Below are 20,682 nucleotides of genomic sequence, written 5' to 3'. Positions count from 1 at the left end.
GTCCATGTCTGGGTTTCCCAGCCCAGCAAACATGTATCAGCCATGACTCTGCACCAAGACCCCAGCTGTGTTGACTCAGTGCCACACCCGCGCACATCCAGCTCCCCTCTGTGACAGACGTGAGTTAACCATGAGGCTCTCGTAGGCAACTGTTAAGCTCGTACATCATACGTCAGAACTTCATAGAACATTAAGTGATTTCTCTTGGGAGGCTTAAACATTCCAAACATTGAGAATGCTTCAAAATCGATTTTCTTTTTTTTTTTTGTACTGTGGTAACATATGTAACATACTCATAACTGCCATCTCAACCAGGACAGATCGGCCACCTCCTCACTACTAGGTAAAGGAGGTGGATTCAAAAAGCCTGGTGAGGAGTTCCCGTCGTGGCTCCATGGTTAACAAATCCGACTAGGAACCATGAGGTTGCGGGTTCGATCCCTGGCCTTGCTCAGTGGGCTAAGGATCTGGTGTTGCCGTGAGCTGTGGTGTCGGTCGCAGACGCGGCTCGGACCCCACGTTGCTGTGGCTGTGGCGTAGGGCAGTGGCTACAGCTCCGATTCGACCCCTAGCCTGGGAACCTCCATATGCCACAAAGAAAAACTGAAATAGAGGAAACAGGAGCAATACCAAGAGCGGTGTCATTAGTCTGTTCTGGTTCCCTAAGTCTTATTTCAATATCAGACTTGCTCCCAAAGAGCAAAATTCCTGGGCTAATGTGAAGTTCCTTGCTTTTAGCAAAGAAATAGCCATGTGAATAACGTCTTCCTATCTTCCAGAAATTACAATTGAAGACACTGTCAATTACGTGCCCTATTATTTTCTTTATGAGGATCCCTGTAACAGTTTTTTCTCAGAATCTAGTGCCAGTAAAAGTTGGCCTCTTTAAACATCTATGATTCATTTTTATCAAACAGACGAGACCATTCGCTTCCCCTTTTTCGCCTCTTGAGGCCATGGGTCTCAAGAGTCAATTACTGTCTTCCTGTCTCACCCCAGATTCCTGTAATATGGCCGGGTCTTTCCCTAAACAGTCTCTGATCTCCTTTTTATACCTCAAATGTTTCTATTTCACTTTATCTTAATTTAAAAAGCTACCCTAGGAGTTCCCACTGTCGCTCAGCAGGTTAAGGAACCAACATTGTCTCTCTGAGGGTGTGGGTTCAATCCCTGGCCTCCCTCAGTGTGTTAAGGACTTGGTGTTGCTGCAAGCTCTGGTGTAGGTTGCAGCTGTGGCTCGGATCCAGTGTTGCCTTGGCTGTGGCATAAGCCCCAGCTGCAGCTCCCATTTGACCCCCAGCCTGGAAACTTCCATATGCTGCAGGTGTGGCCATAAAAAGAAAAAAAAGCTACCCCAATGTGGGGAAGAATTAAGTAAAGAATAAGGAGTTCCCTTGTGGTGCAGTGGGTTAAGGATCCAGCATAGTCACTGCTGTGGCTTAGGTTGATGCTATGGCACAGGTTTGATCCCTGGCTCAGGAACTTCTGCATGTCATAGGTGCTGCCAAAAAAAAAAGAAGAAGAAGAAGAAGAAGAAATAAGCAGATAATAGTAACTCAGGCATGTAGAACTAGCCTGGAATTCCCCATTTTTTAATTTTAATTTTAATTTTTATTTTTATTTTTTGCTTTTTAGAGCCTCGGCATATGGAGGTTCCCAGACTAGGGGTCCAATCAGAGCTGCAGCTGCGGGCCACAGCCACAGCACTGCAGGATCTGAGCCCCACCTGCCATCTACACCACAGCTCGTGGCGACGCCAGATCCTCAACCCACTGAGCAAGGCCAGGGATCAAACCTGTGTCCTCATGGATACCGGTCAGGTTCATAACCCACTGAACCACAATAGGAACTCCTCATTTTTATTTTTGATCTCACATAAGAAGTCAGCTGCAGCCTGGGTTGGAATTCCCTCCCCAAGGCAGCCACCTCCGTGTGCATATCCCACTTTCCACCCCACAGCCCCACCTTCAGAACAAGAGCTTCCCCACCTCCCATGGGAGAGTGCCCTGGATTTGAGTGATCCCGACCTCTGGAGTGGTGGCATCATGAAACTGTGCACAAGCCCCACAGTCCCTGTGTTTAGAGGAATCCTTAACCCACTAAGCGAGGCCAGGGATCAAACCCGAAACCTCATGGTTACTAGTTGGATTTGTTTCCCCTGTGCCACAACAGGAATTCCCCCCATTTTTTAAACACAGATGAGAATACAAATACAAAACACGTATTGGAACACAAATTCCTAAGTGAGGCGCCTAAGCCAAAGTGGTAATAAAGGCAAGAGTTGTGGTGTGCTGCGACTCTAGAACTTTATAAGCAAGGAATAGGTCAGGTAAGATCCAATCAAAATAGTAGTTGCCCAGGATAACTCCATGCTATTGGTACATGAACATATAGGGTCAGGCACAGCGCTGTGTAAGCTGCTTGTAGCCTGTGCCTTCAGAGGAAGAATGCTTCAGCCTTGAAGTCTGTAGTCTAGAGAAGGAGACCAGCCAGAACACAAGTCACAGAATGATACGCTTTTATCAAAGTAGGGATGGGCACGGAGCGTGATGAAAGGGCCTAGGAAGGCCTCCAAAGAAACTACCAAAGCTTCCCAGAGCGGGAATGCCTGAGCCAGGACCTGAAACACAAGGGAAGTCAGCCGGGCCAGAGAGGGAAGAGGCAATGGCTGTTTGGGATGGAAATGCCCCAGGCAGAGGCACACGAGCATTCTAGGTCTCCAGCCAGTTGGGTGAGGCAAGAGCCTAGGATGAGAGTGGGGGGAGCAGGAGGGCCGCTTCCAGTCTTATGGGGTCTCATAGGAGAGTGATAAGACTTATGTGACATAACCTAATCAAACTTAAAAGTTTCTGCAAGCAAAGGAAACCCTAAACAAAACGAAAAGACAACCCACAGAATGGGAGAGAATCTTTGCAAGTGAATCAACTGACAAGGGATTAATCTCCAAAATTTATACACACCTCCTGCAGCTCAATACCAAAAAACCCCCAAATGACCTCATCAAAAAATGGGCAGAAGATCTAAAACAGACAATTCTCCAAAAGATATACAGATGGCCAACAAACACACGAAAAGATGTTCAACATCACTCATTCTTAGAGAAATGCAAATCAAAACCACTCTGAGGTACCACTTTACACCAGCCAGAATGGCCATCGTCCAAAAGTCTACAAACAATAAGTGCTGGAGAGGGTGTGGAAAAAAAGGAACCCTATTACACTGTTGGTGGGATTGTAAATTGGTGCAACCACTATGGAAAACAGTATGGAGATTCGTCAGAAAACTAAACATAGAACTACCATTTGATCCGGCAATCCCACTCCTGGGCATCTATCCAAAGAAAACCACGACTCACAAAGACATATGTACTCTGATATTCATTGCAGCACTATTTGCAATAGCCAAGACACGGAGACAACCTAAATGTCCATCGACAGAGGAGTGGATCAAGATCTGGTACATATACACAATGGAATATTACTCAGCCATTAAAATGAATGAAATCCCAACATTTTTAGCAACATGGATGGACCTAGAAATTATCATGCTAAGTGAAGTCAGCCATACAATGAGACACCAACATCAAATGCTTTCACTGACATGTGGAATCTGAACAAAGGACAGACTGAACTTCTTTGCAGAGCAGATGCTGACTCACAGACATTGAAAAACTTACAGTCTCTGGAGGAGAGAGTTTGGGGAGGTGGGGGGAAGTGCTTGGGCTGTGGGATGGAAATCTGATGAAATTGGATTGTTATGAACATTATATAACTACAGATGTGATAAATTCATTTGAGTAATTAAAAAAAAGAGAAAAAAAAGACTTATGTGACATATAAGTCTTACTGGAGTCTGGTTTACTCTGCTAAAAAAAATTGAATGTTGCACCAAGACATTTGGGAGCCACTGAAGGACATTAAGTTCTGATATGATCAGATTTACATTTTATTTTTTATTTATTTAAAAAAATTTCATTTTTGTCTTTTTAGGGCCACACCCGCAGCAGATGGAAGTTCCCAGGCTAGAGGTCAAATCCAAGCTGTGGCTGCTGGCAGCCATAGCAGCGCCAGATCTAAGCCATGTCTGCGACCTACACTGCAGCTTGAGGTAATGCCGGGTCCTTAACCCACTGATCAAGGCCAGGGATTGAGCCTGTGTCCCCCTGGATACTAGTCAGATTCGTTTCCACTAAGCCAAAATGGGAACTCCCAGCATTTTATTTTTAATTAATTAATTTTTTTTGCTGCACCCAAAGCATATGGAGTTCCTGGGACCAGGAATCAGATCGGCAGTTTTGACCCTTGTGGCAGCAGGGGGAATGCCAGATCCTTTAACCCCACTGTTCCAGGCTGGGGATCTAGCCTGCTTCCTGGTGCTGCAAAGACTCAGCAGATCCCTATGTGCCACAACAGAAACCCCAAATTTGCATTCTAGAAATCTCATTTGCATTTAGAACAATCCCTCTGGTGACTGTGGGGAACAGAGGGCAGACTATATGTCAAGAAACCAGTGGCTGGGTTTGCAGCCCATGAAGGTGGGGACCTGTGGCAAGGGGCGAGTGCCTCTGCTTCCGGTGATGCTGGGCTAGGGAACTTCGGTCAACTCTCATGCCGAAAATAATTTAAGCATTGGATAAAATAGAAAAAGCATTTTTAAAAGACATCAAATTGCACATGAGCTAGTGGGAAGTTGTTGCACAAGACTGAGGAGAAAACAGAAGTCAGGAGAGGTGAGTCCAGCGTTGCCAAGGCAACATGGTGGCCACAATGGGTACTCTGACACATAATTTTTCAAATTCACTATCTAACCATGGAGATAACTGGGCATGTAAGGAAAAACAAATAGAAGGAAGAGGTCACAGAGAAAGGTACTCTAGATGGAGGAATGAATAGACATGGGCTGCAAACCAGGCATCCTCATGGGGCTAGAAGATGCAGTCAGACATTTTCAGGTGGAACTAGAAGGAAGACAGAGCAAGGTTGCAGATGTGAAAAAGAATGTCAGCAAAGAGCAAGTCCAAGGGAAGAGGATGACCCCTTAGATTGAAGGTGGGCAGGTTTGGGGTCAAAGAGAGGGGAGGCCAAGAAGATACCTGCTCCGGGTAACTAAAACAATGATGCCACTCATTGGTACAGGAGAACCTGGAACGGTGTTGTAAGGTGGAGGTGGAGCAAAGCAAGCAGTAACGTGGAGTTTCCTGGTGGCTCCGTGGGTTAAGGATCCGGTGTTGTTACTGCTAATAGCTTGGGTCACTGCTGTGGCACAGGTTCAATCCCTGGCCCAGAAATTTCCCTTTGCCATGGGTTCAGCCAAAAAAAATAAATAAATAAAAAGAAGAAGAAAAGAAAAGAAAAGAAAAAGCAAGTGATTATGTAGTGGACTTGATGTCTTCATGAGACGTGGAGGGGGAACTCCTACATGGGACGTGGAGGCCGGGTGTCTGGGACTCAGGGAGGAGGTCTGGTCTGGAACGGGACATGGAATTCCCCAGTGCTCCGGGAGGCTGAAGTTCCAGGAATGGATGAGATAACCACGGGGCAAGAGTAAGATTGGGGTGTGAAGAGAGCTCCGGATATCAGGGATTCTGGTTTTTGCATTTTAGGGTCGCACCCTCAGCATATGGAGGTTCCCAGGCCAGGGGGTTCAAACGGAGCTACAGCTGCTGGCCTATGCCACAGCACAGCAATGCCAGATCTGAGCCTTGTCTGTGACCCACCCCACAGCTCACAGCAATGCCAGATCCTTAACCCACTGAGTGAGGCCAGGGATCGAACCCACCTCCTCATGGATACTAGTCAGATTTGTTTCCGCTGTGCCACGACAGGAACTCCAAGGGATTCTGATTTTAAGTGATGAAACTCATGCCAAAGTAGCTTCAGGAAAAAGGAGATTTACTGGCTCCTAAAACTGAAAGTGGCAGCTGGCCTCCAAGGACCCCCCTCCAAAACCACAGATTCAAACACTACTATGAGGGGTGTGTGTGTGTGTGTGTGTGTGTGTGTGTGTGTGTTCTCTCTTTTCTCCTGCTTCTCTACACCCTTCAGCTTTATTCTCCCATGCAGATGGGGTTTCTCCCACATGGAAACAAAGCTGCAGGCAGCTACCCCACTCCAGGTTAGAAATCTTGCTTCCAGCTTCATGGGTTTTTTAAATTAATTATTATTATTATTATTTTCTTTTTAGGGCCACACCTGTGGCATATGGAGGTTACCAGACTAGGTGTTGAATCAGAGCTGTAGCTGCAGGCCTACACCACAGCCGCAGCAATATGGGATCCAAGACTTGTCTGTGACCCACACCACAGCTCACCAGATCTTTAACCCACTAAGCAAGGCCAGGGATCAAACCCAAATCCTCATGGATGCTAGTCAGATTCATTTCCCCTGAGCCATAGCAGGAACTCCCAGCTTCGTGGGTTTTTTTTTTTTTTGTCTTTTTTTTTTCTTCTTTTTTTGCCATTTCTTGGGCTGCTCCTGCAGCATATGGAGGTTCCCAGGCTGGGGGGTCTAATCAGAGCTGTAGCCACAGGCCTACGCCAGAGCCACAGCAACGTGGGATCCGAGCTGCGTCTGCAACCTACACCACAGCTCACGGCAACGCCGGATCCTTCACCCACTGAGCAAGGCCTGGGATGGAACCCGCAACCCCATGGTTCCTAGTCGGATTCGTTAACCACTGAGCCATGACGGGAACTCCCCAGCTTCATGTTTTAAAGCCCCAGTGCCCACCCCCCTGAACCAAACACAGGCCCAAGCAGGGAATAGAATATGAACCCATATGTCTTTTCATTAACTCGGGAGCCTGGGAGAGATTATTTCCTGATCTGTAAAAGAAGGATAATAATAATAATGCACCAGGTTGTTGTAAGAGAAAAGTGAGCTAAGGTATGGAAAGATTTTGGAGAATTCTAAAATAGTATGTACTGGCACTCCCTGGTGGCAGAGGGGTTAAGAATCTGGCTTTGTCACTTGTGGCTTGGGTCACTGTTGTACCATGGGTTTGATCTTTTGCCTGCTGTGGGCACAGCCAAAAATATTTTTCAAATGAAAATAGCATGCATATGGAAATGATTAATCCATTATTGCCTTCTACAGTCATGTACATGGATATCAAATCCCACTGGAAGATGGAGCCTGGTCTTTCTTTTTCTTCCTTCCCTCCCTCCCTCCTTTCCTCTTTCCTTCTTTCAACACAGCAATTCTGTGCCTTTGCTTTCTTTTTCCCCCTTGGCCTTGCCCACAGTACGTGGAGGTTCCCTGGCCAGGGACTGAATCTGAGCCACAGCAGCTGCAGTGACATTGGTGGATCCTTAATCCCCTGCACCACAAGGAGACTCTTGCTTTTCTTTTCTTTTTTCTTCTCTTCTCGTCTTTCTTTCTTTTCTTTCTTTTTCTTTCTTTCTTTCTATCTTTCCTTCCTTCCTTCCTTCCTTCTTTCTTTTCTTTCTTTCTTTCTTTCTTTCTTTCTTTCTTTCTTTCTTTCTTTCTTTCTTTCTTTCTTTCTTTCTTTCTTTTTCTTTCCTCCTTCCTTCATTTCTTCCTTTCCTTTTCTTTTTAGATTATTGTTCATAGGTGACAAGTTATTTCTTTTTTTTTAGGGCCACCCCCGCAGCATATGGAGGTTCCCAGGCTAGGGGTTGAATCAGAGCTGTAGCTGCCAGCCTATACCACAGACAGAGCAACACAAGATCAGAGTTGCATCTGGGACCTACACTGCAGCCTGTGGCAATGCCAGATCCTCAATCCACTGAGTGAAGCCAGGGATTGAACCTGCATCCTCATGGATACTAGTTGGTTCTTAACCTGCTGCCCCACAATGGGAACTCCCTGCCTGGCTTTTCTTAATCACCAGTAGGTGGTTTGGCCAAGACTGGAAACAAGCCCTTTTGCCTCAGAAAATCAACTGTCTTTCCTCAACCCCATGCTGCTTGTCCAGCAGAATTATGTACTGGCCTTATGCCCTTCAGACAGCTTGCACTGCAGGCCACACTGCGAACCATCCAGTTTCCACCTGTGCTGAGCAGTGAGATTGCTTAGTTTATGGGATGGCTTAGTTTCCTGCCCCAACTTTGGTTGAATGTGTCCTTCCAACTCAGATCTCTTGAGGGGGTAAAAGTTTTTAGAATCTTTCACACTTTGGCATCTTTGTGCTTGCACATGTGTGTTTCTGTGTTGAACAGATTTGGGAGCTTTAGGTGTGCAGATAAATGCACACGATCCTGATCAAAAGAGGTCTAAATAATCAGCTGAGAAACTGCCTTTCAAGTCTCCGTTAGCCTGGAGAGCAGTGCCAGGATCATGCTGAGCTAGATGCTTGTGTTAGCCAACACAAATGGAGAAAAACAAACTTACCCAACATAGATCAACTGAACACAGCAGAGCTTGCTGAGAATACCAAGAACAATAGGAAAAGAAATCTAGAAAAGCACCATCTGACTACTTTCTGTCCCCACCCCCCAAATAACGTGACACTTAAAATCATGGAAAAATGGGAGTTCTCTTGTGGCTCCGTGGGTTAAGACCCCGACTAGTATCCGTGAGGATAAGGGTTCAGTCCTTGGCCTCACTCAGTAGGCTAAAGGATCCGGTGTTGCCGCAAGCTGCAGTGTAGGTCACGGATGCAGCTCAGATCCTGTGTCTCTGTGGCTGTGGTGTAGGCTGGGAACTTCCTTATGCCACAGGTGCTGCCCTAAAAAGAAGAAAAAAAAAGAAAAGAAAGTGGAAACTTAGGTAATAGAAAAATAAGCACAGCTGTAACAGACTGACATTAACCATAAAACACTCGGATCTTGCGTTGCTCTGTCTGTGGTGTAGGCTGGCAGCTGCAGCTCTGATTCGACCCCTAGCCTGGGAACCTTCATATGCAGCGGGGGCGACCCTAAAAAAAAGAAGAAAAGAAAGAACTTGTCACCTATGAACAATAATCTAAAAAGAAAAGAAAGAAAAAAAAGGAAGGAAGGAAGGAAAGAAAAACAGACAGACAGAAAGAAAGAAAGAAAGAAAGGGGGCATCTATAAAATTATTAACATTGACACAAAGGCAAAAAAATTAAAGAGATAAAAAGCTTTATCATCTATGGATAAATGGATGAAAACATCAAGAAGATGTAATAGGGCTGAGTGAGATTTCACACACCAAATGAGGTAGTGTTACAATAATGTAAAGCATAAACTGCTGGAGAATACATGAATTTGGGGGAAAAACAATCATCATAGGAGGTGTGACCTCTCCTTTCTCAGAATCTGAAGATCAAGGGAGAACTTCATTTGAACAAACTGAGAAAACGCTTGCTTTTTTAAAGAAAATGTTCAAATGCTAGCCAACAAAGAAAATCTCGATAAATGCCACATTTTCTGAATGCCAGAAATTCAACCCCATGTGGTCAGCAAGCTCACCAGTTTTATTCACTTCTGTACCTGAATACTATGTACATTGTGTAGGGAGGCGTACATTGTGTACATAGTAGGGATTTGAAAGCGTTTGTTTCATAAGGAAGGATGATCCACAATATGACACAAAAACAACATGAAAATATTTATGCCCCTAATATAATCCCTTAGATATTTCAATTACTTTTCAATATAACTCCTTCCTTCCTTCCTTCCTTCCTTCCTTCCTTCCTTCCTTCCTGCTTTTCAGGGCTACACATGCAGCACATGGAAATTCCCAGGCTAGTAGTCGTATCAGAGCTGAGCTACAGCACAGCTCACAGCAATGCCAGATCCTTAACCCACGAAGCAAGGTCAGGGATTGGACCCTCATCCTCATGGATATTAGTCAGATTCATTACCACTGAGCCACGACGGGAACTCCACAAAAGAATTCTTTTGAGAATTTCTTTAGAGAAAACTGAAATGGAAATTAGAACCTATTTAGAGATAAATGGCAGTAAGAGTACTGTGTATCAAAATGTGCAGGGTTTCTGGAATTCCTGCTGTGGCACCGTGGGTTAGTGATCCAGACTGTCTCTGTGGAGGCATTGGTTTGATTCCCAGCCCAGTGCAGTGGGTTAAGGATATGCTGTTGCCACAGCTGTGGCTCAGGTTGCAGCTGCAGCTTGGATTTGATCCCTGGCCTGGGAACTTCCATATGCCACAGGGCAGCCACAAAAGAAAAGAAAAATGTACAGGTTTTCTTTGTGGAAAATTTACACTCTTAAGAGTGTAAGGCATTTCTTAGAAAACACAAAAGACTGAAAATAAATGAAATAAAGTATTCCACTGAAGAAAGCAGAAACAGAAAAAAATAGAAAAATAAAAGAGGAAATCTTGGAGTTCCCATTGTGGCTCAACGGAAACAAATCCAGCTAGTAACAATGAGATTGCAGGTTCGATCCCTGGCCTTGCTCAGTGGGCTAAGGATCCGGCGTTGCTGTGAGCTGTGGTGTAGGTTGCAGACGAGGCTCAGATCTGATGCTGCTGCGGCTGCAGTGTAGGCCGGCAGCTACAGCTCTGATTAGACCCCTAGCCTGGGAACCGCCATATGCCGTGGGTGTGGCCCTAAAAAGCAAAAAAAAGAGGGGGGTAATAAAATGGAAAGAAAAAAACAATGAAGTAGACAAAAAGAAAATCATTGCCAAAAAAAGCTAAAGAAGAAAACCTCAAGTCTGACCATGAAAAAAATAGAAAACACAAGTAGAGTATATTAGGAAGAACAAAAGGATTGCAGAGAACATGGAATTTATTAAAAATTCAGAAAAGACTATGCCTAACTTCATATCATTAAATTTAAAGTTTAGAGGAAATGGCTGATTTTCTTGGAAAATACAAAGGTGAAAACTGACTCAAGAAGAAGTAACATCACCTTGGTCAGTCAGATATTCCCAAATACATTTTCCTAGTCTTTTTATTGATGATTTGTTTACGGTGTCCTTAGCCATACAGAATTTCTCCCACCCCCAAATTATACAAATATTCTCCTATAAATCTTTCATATACTTTATAGTTTTTTTTTTAATTAAACTCTTCAATTATCTTTGGTGTGAGGTAGGGGTCTACCTTTATTTTCTTCTAGCTAGGGAGCCCACAGTCATTTATTAATCTAAGAGCTCCTACTACATAATTTAAAAATATACAAAAGGCTTACTATAGAAGTTGGCAAAAGCTTGGTGTATGTGTTTCACTGAGAAGGAAATGGAAATGGCCAATATATGTAGGAAAAAATATTACCTACCATTTTTTGTTTTGGCCCCACCCCCGGCCAAGGCATACAAAGTTCCCAGGCCAAGGATCAGATCCAAGTTGCAGTTGCAACCTAAGCCACAGCCATGGCAATGCCAGACCCGTAACCCACTGTGCTGGGCCAGGGATTGAACCTGTGTCCCAGGACTCTTGAGATACTGCCGATCCCGTTGCACCATGGCAGGAACTCCCTACCTAATATTTTCATGAACAAGGAATTCCCTGATGCCTCAGTGAGCAAGTTAAGTACTTCACATTGCCACTTCTGTGATGTGGGTTCAATACCTGGTCCAGGAATTTCTGCATGCTGTGGGCGTGGCCAAAACAAAATAAAATAAGTAAAATTAAAATAATCATGAGCTATTATCGGCTATCATACTGGAAAATATTTAAACTTTGATCATTTGGGGGAGTTCCCTGGTGTCTCAGTGGGTCAAGGATCCAGCAAAGTTACTGTTGTGACACGAGTTCAATCTGTATGTCCCATGTCTGGCCAAAAAAAAAAGTTAATAAAGTTTGGTCATTTTTAATGCTGGTGAAGGTGTGAGGAAAGGGCAATTCTTAAGGGTTGTTGGTGAAGTTATAAATTTATACAGGCTTTCTAGAGGCAGTTTGGTTATACTTAGGATTTTAAATGTGTAACTTTGAACTAACAAACCTCATTCTAAATATTTGTAGAGGAGAAATTCTACAGGAGGTATGTATATAATAATGCTGGTTGGGGAGTTCCTGTGGTAGCTCAGCGGGTTAAGAACCCTACTAGTAACCATGAGGTTGCGAGTTAGATCCCTGTTCCCTCTCGGTGGGTTAAGGATTCTGTGTTGCCGTGAGCTGTGGTGTAGATCACAAATGTGGCTCGGATTCGACCCCTAGTCCGGGAATTTCCATATGCAGCAGATTCACTCCCTCTCCCTCACAAAAAAAGGAATGTTGGTTGGACTATTTTATTAGTCAAAAAATTTGAGAACCCCTTAAATGTCTGTAGTAGAGTATGGAGGACCCATATGATGGAATCCACAGGCCATGATGAAAACTGGGCTACTTTTATAGTATATTGATATGAAAATATGTCCACTATATAGTAAGTAAATAATGCACATTTGCCTGTATCTGCTCAGAGGCCATTTTTATAAGAATAAAATCTCCAAATCACTTCATAATGAAAGACTTGCTGTTTTTTTCCCAATAAAAGTTGGTTGGCTGGAGTAAAACATACATACAGAAAGTGACACAAAGAACAGACCTGAGTTACCACCACCCAGATCGAAAAACAAATCTAGGAATGTGGAGCACAAGAGAAAGGTCCAGACTAAAGATGGAGACCTGGGAGTTAGCATAGGAAAATCATGGAATTGAGTCCAAATCGGATAAGGACATCCAAAGTGAAAGTATAAAGTGAAAAATGTGAGGGCTGAGGACTTTGGGTACATTAAAGCTTATGGGACAGTTTCCTGGTGGTCTAGTGTTGGGATTGCGTGTTCAATCCCTGGTCTGGGAACTGAAATCCCATATCAAGCTGTTGCGTGCCATGCCGGGAAAAAAAGGAAAAAAAAAAAGTTTACGTGGTAGGGACAGTATACTGGGTCTGCAAAGGATACTGAGAAAGATGCCCAAGGTAAGAACCCCAGGAACGTCTTTCACACCTGAGCCAATCTGATCCTGTCCAGCACAAGCTCAGAGCCCAGTAAGGCGGTCCGTCTCAGGACACAGGTAGGATCGCTTATCTATGTACCTTGTATCCCATGACCTTGTGGCTCTGGCCCCAATTGACTGAAGAAGAGATCAGTGCGAAGCTCTATGTGAGCTCTCAGTATTGGTCAATGAATACTACAGCCAAAGACCCTCCTCTGAGAGGGCGAGGGCGAGGGAGAGAGAGAAACAGAGTAGTAAAGTAACACAGAAAAGCAAAACGGAGAAAGAAGGCAGTAACAGAAGTCTACCAAGGGGCACTGACGTCTGTACACAGGTTTGAAGATGCCGTGGGCGCAGACTCAGAGGAGGACACGTACTGCGGATTCGCTTGCGCCTGCGCTTGCGCTGCACGGCCTGGCTGGCCAGTGCCAAGCACCTCGACTCCCAGCTTCCCCCGCCCCAGGTAGGACTCCGGGGTAGCCCGAGGCGCCTGCAGACCCTGCGTGTGCTCTGAGCAGCGCGCAGGGCCAGAGGCCTCCTGCGAAGCGTGACGCGGGCGCAGGGGCTGAGTTTCCAGGAGGCGCTGAGTGTGCGCGTCGCCTTGGATGCCTGGGGCTCCGTCTTTGAAGCGCCGCATGTCACCAGCCCGGTCCTGGCGGAACGCACAGCTTCGCCCGCCAGTGTTGCTTCGAGGTACCCCGGCCCAGCAGGCGCCACCCAGTTCTGCTTCTCCTTAGAATGTATTGGGCGGCTTTTGAGGAACAATAATCAAGGTGGAAACGATTGCTTAGAGCCCAGTTCACGATCTTGCTTATCAAAATTAAACAGAACTCTGCTCTCCCACATAAAGGGGAGCCCTCGGTGGGGCACTTTTTCTACACGAAGCTTGACTCACTCTCCCAGGATGTGCGCCTTTCCTCTCTGCCCTGGAGCCCATCTCCTTCTCTTCCAGCTCCTGCATCTGGGTGGGAAAACGGGATTGACGCAACTCCTTTGCCCTCCAGAAAGCCTTGCATTCTCATTTCACAAAGGCAACTCACTTCCGGACCAAATGAATGAGATTTCTTTTAAGAAGATGCTTCGCGGAGTTCTCGTCGTGGCGCAGTGGTTAACGAATCCGACTAGGAACCATGAGGTTGCGGGTTCGGTCCCTGCCCTTGCTCAGTGGGTTAAGGATCCGGCGTTGCCGTGAGCTGTGGTGTAGGTTGCAGACGCAGCTCGGATTCTGCGTTGCTGTGGCTCTGGCGTAGGCCGGAGACTACGGCTCCGATTAGACGCCTAGCCTGGGAACCTCCATATGCCGCAGGAGCGGCCCAAGAAATAGCAAAAAGACAAAAAAAAGAAAAAAAAAGAAAAAATATATAAACTAATGGTTGAGTATATATATATATTTACTATAATTTACTAAGGTCCAGAAGGCTGACCTTTGCTCCCACCACCATCCACACTTCCCTGTTGTATTTATCACCCCCTGTCGAAACTGCTTATTGGGGAGTTCCCGTTGTGGCCCAGGGATTAACAAATCTGAATAGCATCCATGAGGATGCAGGTTCCATCCCTGGCCTCGCTCAGTGGATTAAGGATCCAGTGTTGCCGTGAGCTGTGGCATAAGTAACAGATGCAGCTCAGATCCTGTGTTGCTGTGGCTGTGGCCAGCAGCTACAGCTCCAATTTAACCCTTAGCCTGGGCATCTCCATATGCCAAGGGTGCAGCCCTAAAAAAGCAAAAAAAAAAAAAAAGAAAGAAAGAAACTGCCTATTGAACTGTAAGATAATGTTGCCTACTACCCAGTTCTATAAGAATCAAGTCATCAGTTGCTGAAACCTACAGCTCATCTGAAAGGGATTCAGGGCAAAGATCCAGGATGAGGCACTTTGTGCTCTGGGAAAAGAGGCAAAATGAGACCTGATCTAAGTGAGACCTATTTCAGGAGACATTTTTGATGAACCTGGATCCTTGCATCTCCCTCTACTTAGAAAAGCACTAAAATCATTAACTGAGATAATTGTTCCTTGTGACCAGCAGCGACCTTCTAATGTTTGGTTGCCTGTACCCTCTTGGCCAAAATCACATGTAAACTGACCTTATCTCTTTTTTTTCTTTTTTTAACTCAGTGAATTTATTATATTTGTAGTTGTACAAAAACTGACCTTATCTCTTTAGATCAGTTCCTCAGAGTGATCTGAGAGGTTGTCTCCCCGGCTATAGTCCTCAGTGAGTTCCCCCAATAAAACTGAAATTCACAGCTCTCATATTGGGGGATTTTATTTCAGTCAACACCTCCCTCAGGTCTGGGAAGGCTGGGACACACTGCCACATACACTGTTGGCCCCCAGAGTGGCCACCCCCAAGATGCTGAGAATGTATGTGTTGCAATAATACATGAGTGTTTGTGTCTAGTATGTTTCTGGCTTCAATTTACAGTGTTTGGAGATTTTTAGTCTTTGGAAGATTCTAACCTCTTTTTCGAGATTGTTCATTCTCTCGGATTGTTTTTCATAGATGACAATTTCTTTCTTTTTTTTAGGGCCGAACCCATAGCATACAGAAGTCCCCAGGCTAGGGGTCGAATCAGAGCTGCAGCTGCTGGCCTATGCCACAGCAACAGCAATGCAGGATCCGAGCAACATCTGAGACCTATGCTGCAGCTTGTGGCAAAGCCAGACCCTTAACCCACTGAGTGAGGCCAGGGATTGAACCCAGATCCTCATGGATACTAGTCAGGTTGTCAACCGCTGAGCCACAGTGGGAGCTCGGGATGACAATTTTCATTTATTTTTATTTTATTTTTTTTGGCCACAACTGTGGCATATGGAAGTTCCATGGCTAGGGAGCAAATCTGAGCCACAGCTTCAACTTATGCCAGATCCTTTACCCACTGTGCCACAGTGGGAACTCCCATGAATGACAATTTTTAAATAAATATTTAAAAAATTATCTGGAAGTTCCCATTGTAGCTCAGCAGGTTAAGAACCCAACTAGTATCCATGAGGATTCAGGTTTGATCCCTGGCCTCACTCAGTGGGTTAAGGATCTGGCATTGCCAAGAGCTGTGGTATAGGTCGCAGATGTGGCTCAGATCTGGCGTTGCTTTGGCTGCGGCATAAGCTGGCAGCCACAACTCCAATTTGACTCCTAGTTCTGGGAACTTCCATATGCCACAGGTACAGCCCTAAAAAGAAAAATAAAAAATAAAATAAAAATGTTTATCTCTCTGGAGTTCCCATCACGGCACAGTGGAAACAAATCCGACTAGGAACCATGAGGTTGTGGGTTTGATCTCTGGCCTTGCGGTTAAGGATCCAGCATGGCCATGAGCTGTGGTGTAGGTCGCAGACTTGGCTTGGATCTTGTGCTGATGTGGCTGTCGTATACGCTGGCAGCTGCAGCTCCGATTCAACCCCTAGCCTGGGAACCTCCATATACTGCAGGTGTGGCCCTAAAAAGCAAAAAAAAAAAAAAAGTTTATCTCTCTGATCTTGACTTCTTGGGCTACAATTGTTTGTGCCAGTGGCAGGCTATGTTAATGGTGGTTGAACATGCAATATTCTATTATTTTTCTGTGTAAAGGACCTGCCCCAGCCAACTCTGTAAAACAACCAGGTGGTTCACAGGTGACTTCCAGGGGAGGGTGTGAACACAGCTGCAGCTTCCTCATCTGGCAACGGATGCTATCCTCACAGAGAATGTGGTCAGGACCGGGGGTTCTCTCTGAAATTAAAGCTGATAAGAGTTGTCCATGAAAAAACTAATCATTAGCCAATCTAAGAAGGAAATGGGCTTTTTTTGTCTTTTTAGGGCCACAACTGCGACATACGGAAGTCCCCAGGCTAGGAGGTCTAATCGGATCTGCAGCTGCCAGCCTAGGCCACAGCCACCACAACTCAGGATCTGAGCTGCATCGGTGACCTACATCATAGCTCACAACAATGCCAGATCCTTAACTCACTGATCAAGGCCAGGGATCGAACCTGAATCCTCATGGATATTAGTTGGGTTTGTTACTGCTGAGCCACCATGGGAACTCCAGAAATGGACAATTTTATTCGCACCAATGTGAGGATTATAGCTCAGGAGATAGTCTTTTAGCAGGTTCTGAGAGCCATTCTGGAAAGATAAAGGGGAGGCCAGTATATGTGTGATTTGGGCGTATGGTTTGTGCAATGGAGCACTCATCTTGGTAGGAGCTCACTGCTCTTCTCGAGAAACAGAGAATAGTTTAATGGTTTTAGTGCTTTTCTAAGTATGAGAAGATGCAAGAAACTGGATTCATAACATTTTCTCCTGAAAATATCTCACTGTCTGAGGGCCCGTTCTGCCAGTTTTCCTAGAGCACAAAAAGCCTCATCCGAATCTTTATCCAGAATTCCTTTCAGGGTGTGCTGTAGGTCAGCGACTGTGGGGGGCTGATGACCTGATTCTTGTAGAACTGGATGGTGGGCAACATTCTTTTAAAAAATTTTTCGGGAGTTCCTGTCGTGGCGCAGTGGTTAACGAATCCGACTAGGAACCATGAGGTTGCGGCTTCGATCCCTGCCCTTGCTCAGTGGGTTAACGATCCAGCTTGCTGTAAGCTGTGGTGTAGGTTGCAGACGCGGCTCGGATCCCGCGTTGCTGTGGCTCTGGTGTAGGCCGGTGGCTACAGCTCCGATTCGACCCCTAGCCTGGGAACCTCCATATGCCGCGGGAGCGGCCCAAGAAATGGCAAAAAGACAAAAAAAAAATTTCGGGAGTTCCCATCGCGGTGCAGTGGTTAATGAATCCGACTAGGAACATGAGGTTGCGGGTTCGATCCCTGGCCTTGCTCAGTGGGTTAAGGATCTGGTGTTGCTGTGGCTGTGGTGTAGGCCAGCAGCTACAGCTCTGATTAGACCCCTAGCCTGGGAACCTCCATATGCTGCGGGAGCGGCCCTAGAAAAGGCAAAAAGACAACAACAACAACAACAACAAAAATTTCCTTCTTGGATGCTCTGCAGCATTTGGAGTTCCAGGGCCAGGGATCAGCTCCAAACTGCAGTTTTGAACTTTGAGGCAGCTGGGGAAACACCAGATCCTTTAATCCACTGTGCCAGGCCAGGGATCAAACCTGTGTCCTGGCACTGCAGAGATGCCACCAATCCCATTGCACCACAATGGGAACTCCAACATTCTTTACTTATAATCCCCTCCCTTTCAGTCTTGATTTTGACCAAAATTTGGGAGGCATTTCACCACCAATTTGTCCTGTGGTGCTAGGAATGCTTATTACTGGGTCAGGCAAGGATTTCACTTGATAGGCCTCTCAATGTGCTATTAATGGACTAGGTCCTGTTAACAGTCACCAAAACCCTTGGACCACCTGACTTAACTACTCTGTTATGGTTCAGAAAATGCTTCCCTTTTAGTGCTTCTTCTCTTACCTAGAGTTACAATAAATACACACACACACACACACACACACACTCATGCTTGATCAGTTGTTTCAAGTCACCTGCAGTTCCCGTTGTGGTGCAGCGGAAACGAATCCCACCAGTATCCATGAGGATGTGGGTTTGACCCATGGCCTCACTCAGTGGCTTAAGCATCCGGCATTGCTGTGAGCTGTGGTGCAAGCCAGCAGCTGCAGCTCTGATTCAACCCCTAGCCTGGGAACTTCCATATGCTGCAGGTGCAGCCCTAAAAAGAAAAAAAAAAAATGTTTCAAGTCACCTAATCATCGTTAATTTCATATGAGCCGCAGTCACACCTTTGGTAATGCAAGAAACAATAATCTTATAAAATAGGTAGAATATAGGTAATATACTGTAGCACTAATAAGGTCACATAAGTATTTAAGGTAAGAACTTCCGTTAAGTATGGCCCAGTATCTCCCCAGGTTGTTGGACCCAGTCTGTTCGACTCAGTTTGTTCTACACCAGTCTTCATCTTTAAGGGAAATGATATGTTGGCATTGTCCATGAAGTTCACAAAAGATGTCTGCATGTACAAGGTGAATGGCTCTTTGTGACCCCTTACAAGACTGAGTAAGGAATGTTGTTTTGTAAGGAGTTAAAAGCCTGATGCCAGAAGAAGAAAAACTGATCTTTATGGTTTAAGCATGCATTTCTGCCAGTGGAGAGAGATCTGCTTACCAAATAATCCAAGTACATACTGTACACTGGAGGGGAGGGAGGAGGGCCCAAAGAACAAATTTTATGGTTTTTTATTTTTAAAAATTTTATGTTAATTTTATTTTCTTATTTTTAATTTTAATTTTTATTATTTTTTGGTCTTTTTCAGGGCCGCACCTGTGGCATATGGAGGTGCCCAGGCTAGGGGTCTAATTGGAGCTGCAGTTGCTGGCCTACACCGCAGCTCACAGCAACACCGGATCCTTAAACCATCGAGCGAGGCCGGGGATCTGACCTGCAACTTCATGGTTCCTAGTTGGCTTTGTTAACCACTGAGCCATGATGGGAACTCCATATGTTAATTTCATTTTATATTTATGCTATGTTTTATGTTTATACATAAATATTTTGTTTAACTTTTTGGTCATGCCTGCGGCATGTGGAAGTTCTCAGGCCAGGGATGGAACCCAAGCCACAGCAATGACCTGAGCCACTGCAGTGATGATGCCTGATCCTTAGCCTACAAGGAAACTCCAATGTTAAATTTTACATTATGTTTTATTTTTTGGTTTTAATTTATTTCAATTTTGTTTAAAATGTCCTTGTCTTTGCCTCAAAATGCAAATTTTTATTTCTTCTCTGTCAACAGAAAAAATGAGTAGCCAGCTGTAAAGGCAACTGACCTGAGAACGTGTTGCAATATATTTCTAATGAAACTAGGGGTTTCTGAAATCTCATAGATGAGTCTCTGAAAAAATACAACACAGGTCAGGGCCCACCACTGGGGAGAGGAAGTCTGGAGGACCACGTAGGTCAGGTCTCAGAATTATGGGGGTCTGGAAACTAGATTTTTGATGTTACCTCCAATGACTTTACAGGTGCAACCACAGCCATAGCTAACACGGTTGATAAAAGATGCTGCTTGGGCTCATCTTTGAATTTCACAAGCCTGTACACTTTGAAATAATATCGGATATTTTAATAAAGCTTTCTCTTAGAAATAGCACAACTGTATTTATTGCCTTTTCCATTAAAATTGTTAATTTTGGTTTTGTTTGTTTGTTTTTGTTTTGGTCTTTTTGCATTTTCTAGGGCCGCACCGAGGCATATGGAGGTTCCCAGGCTAGGGGTGGAATCGGAGCTATAGCTGCCAGCCTACACCACAGCCACAGCAATGAGGGATCCGAGCTGCGTCTGCAACCTACACCACAGCTCATGGCAACACCGGATCCTTAACCCACTGAGCAAGGCCAGGTATCGAACCTGCAACCTCATGGTTCCTAGTTGGATTCCAGTCACTGAGGCATGACTGGAACTCCAAAATTGTTAATTTTGGAAATACACACATGTAGTATATGTCACAACTGTAATCTTATAATTCTGTTTTTTTTTTTTCTTTCTTTTAAGGGCTGCACCTCTGGCATATGGAAGTTCCCAGGCTAGGGGTCAAATTGAAGCTGCAGCTGCTGGCCTGCACCATAGCCACAGCAATGCCAGATCCATGTCGCATCTTGGACCTATGCTGCAGCTTGCAGCAATGCTAGATCCTTAACCCACTGAGTGAGGCCAGGAATCGAACCCTCATCCTCACGGACACTACGGCAGGTTCTTAACCCACTGAGCCACAATGGGAACTCCCTGTTCATTTTATAATTTATGGTGATAATGTCAAAGAAAAAAAAAAGAAAGTGGCCCAGGACTCTCTTGACCTCTGAAGAGTCCAGCTAACATATAACAATTCCTATCTGGGCAATATTTCCATTCACTGAGCTCTGATACTT

The sequence above is a fragment of the Phacochoerus africanus genome, chromosome 3 (genome assembly GCF_016906955.1).
Source record: "Phacochoerus africanus isolate WHEZ1 chromosome 3, ROS_Pafr_v1, whole genome shotgun sequence".
Taxonomy (NCBI): domain Eukaryota; kingdom Metazoa; phylum Chordata; class Mammalia; order Artiodactyla; family Suidae; genus Phacochoerus; species Phacochoerus africanus.
This window is presented reverse-complemented; position numbering follows the sequence as displayed.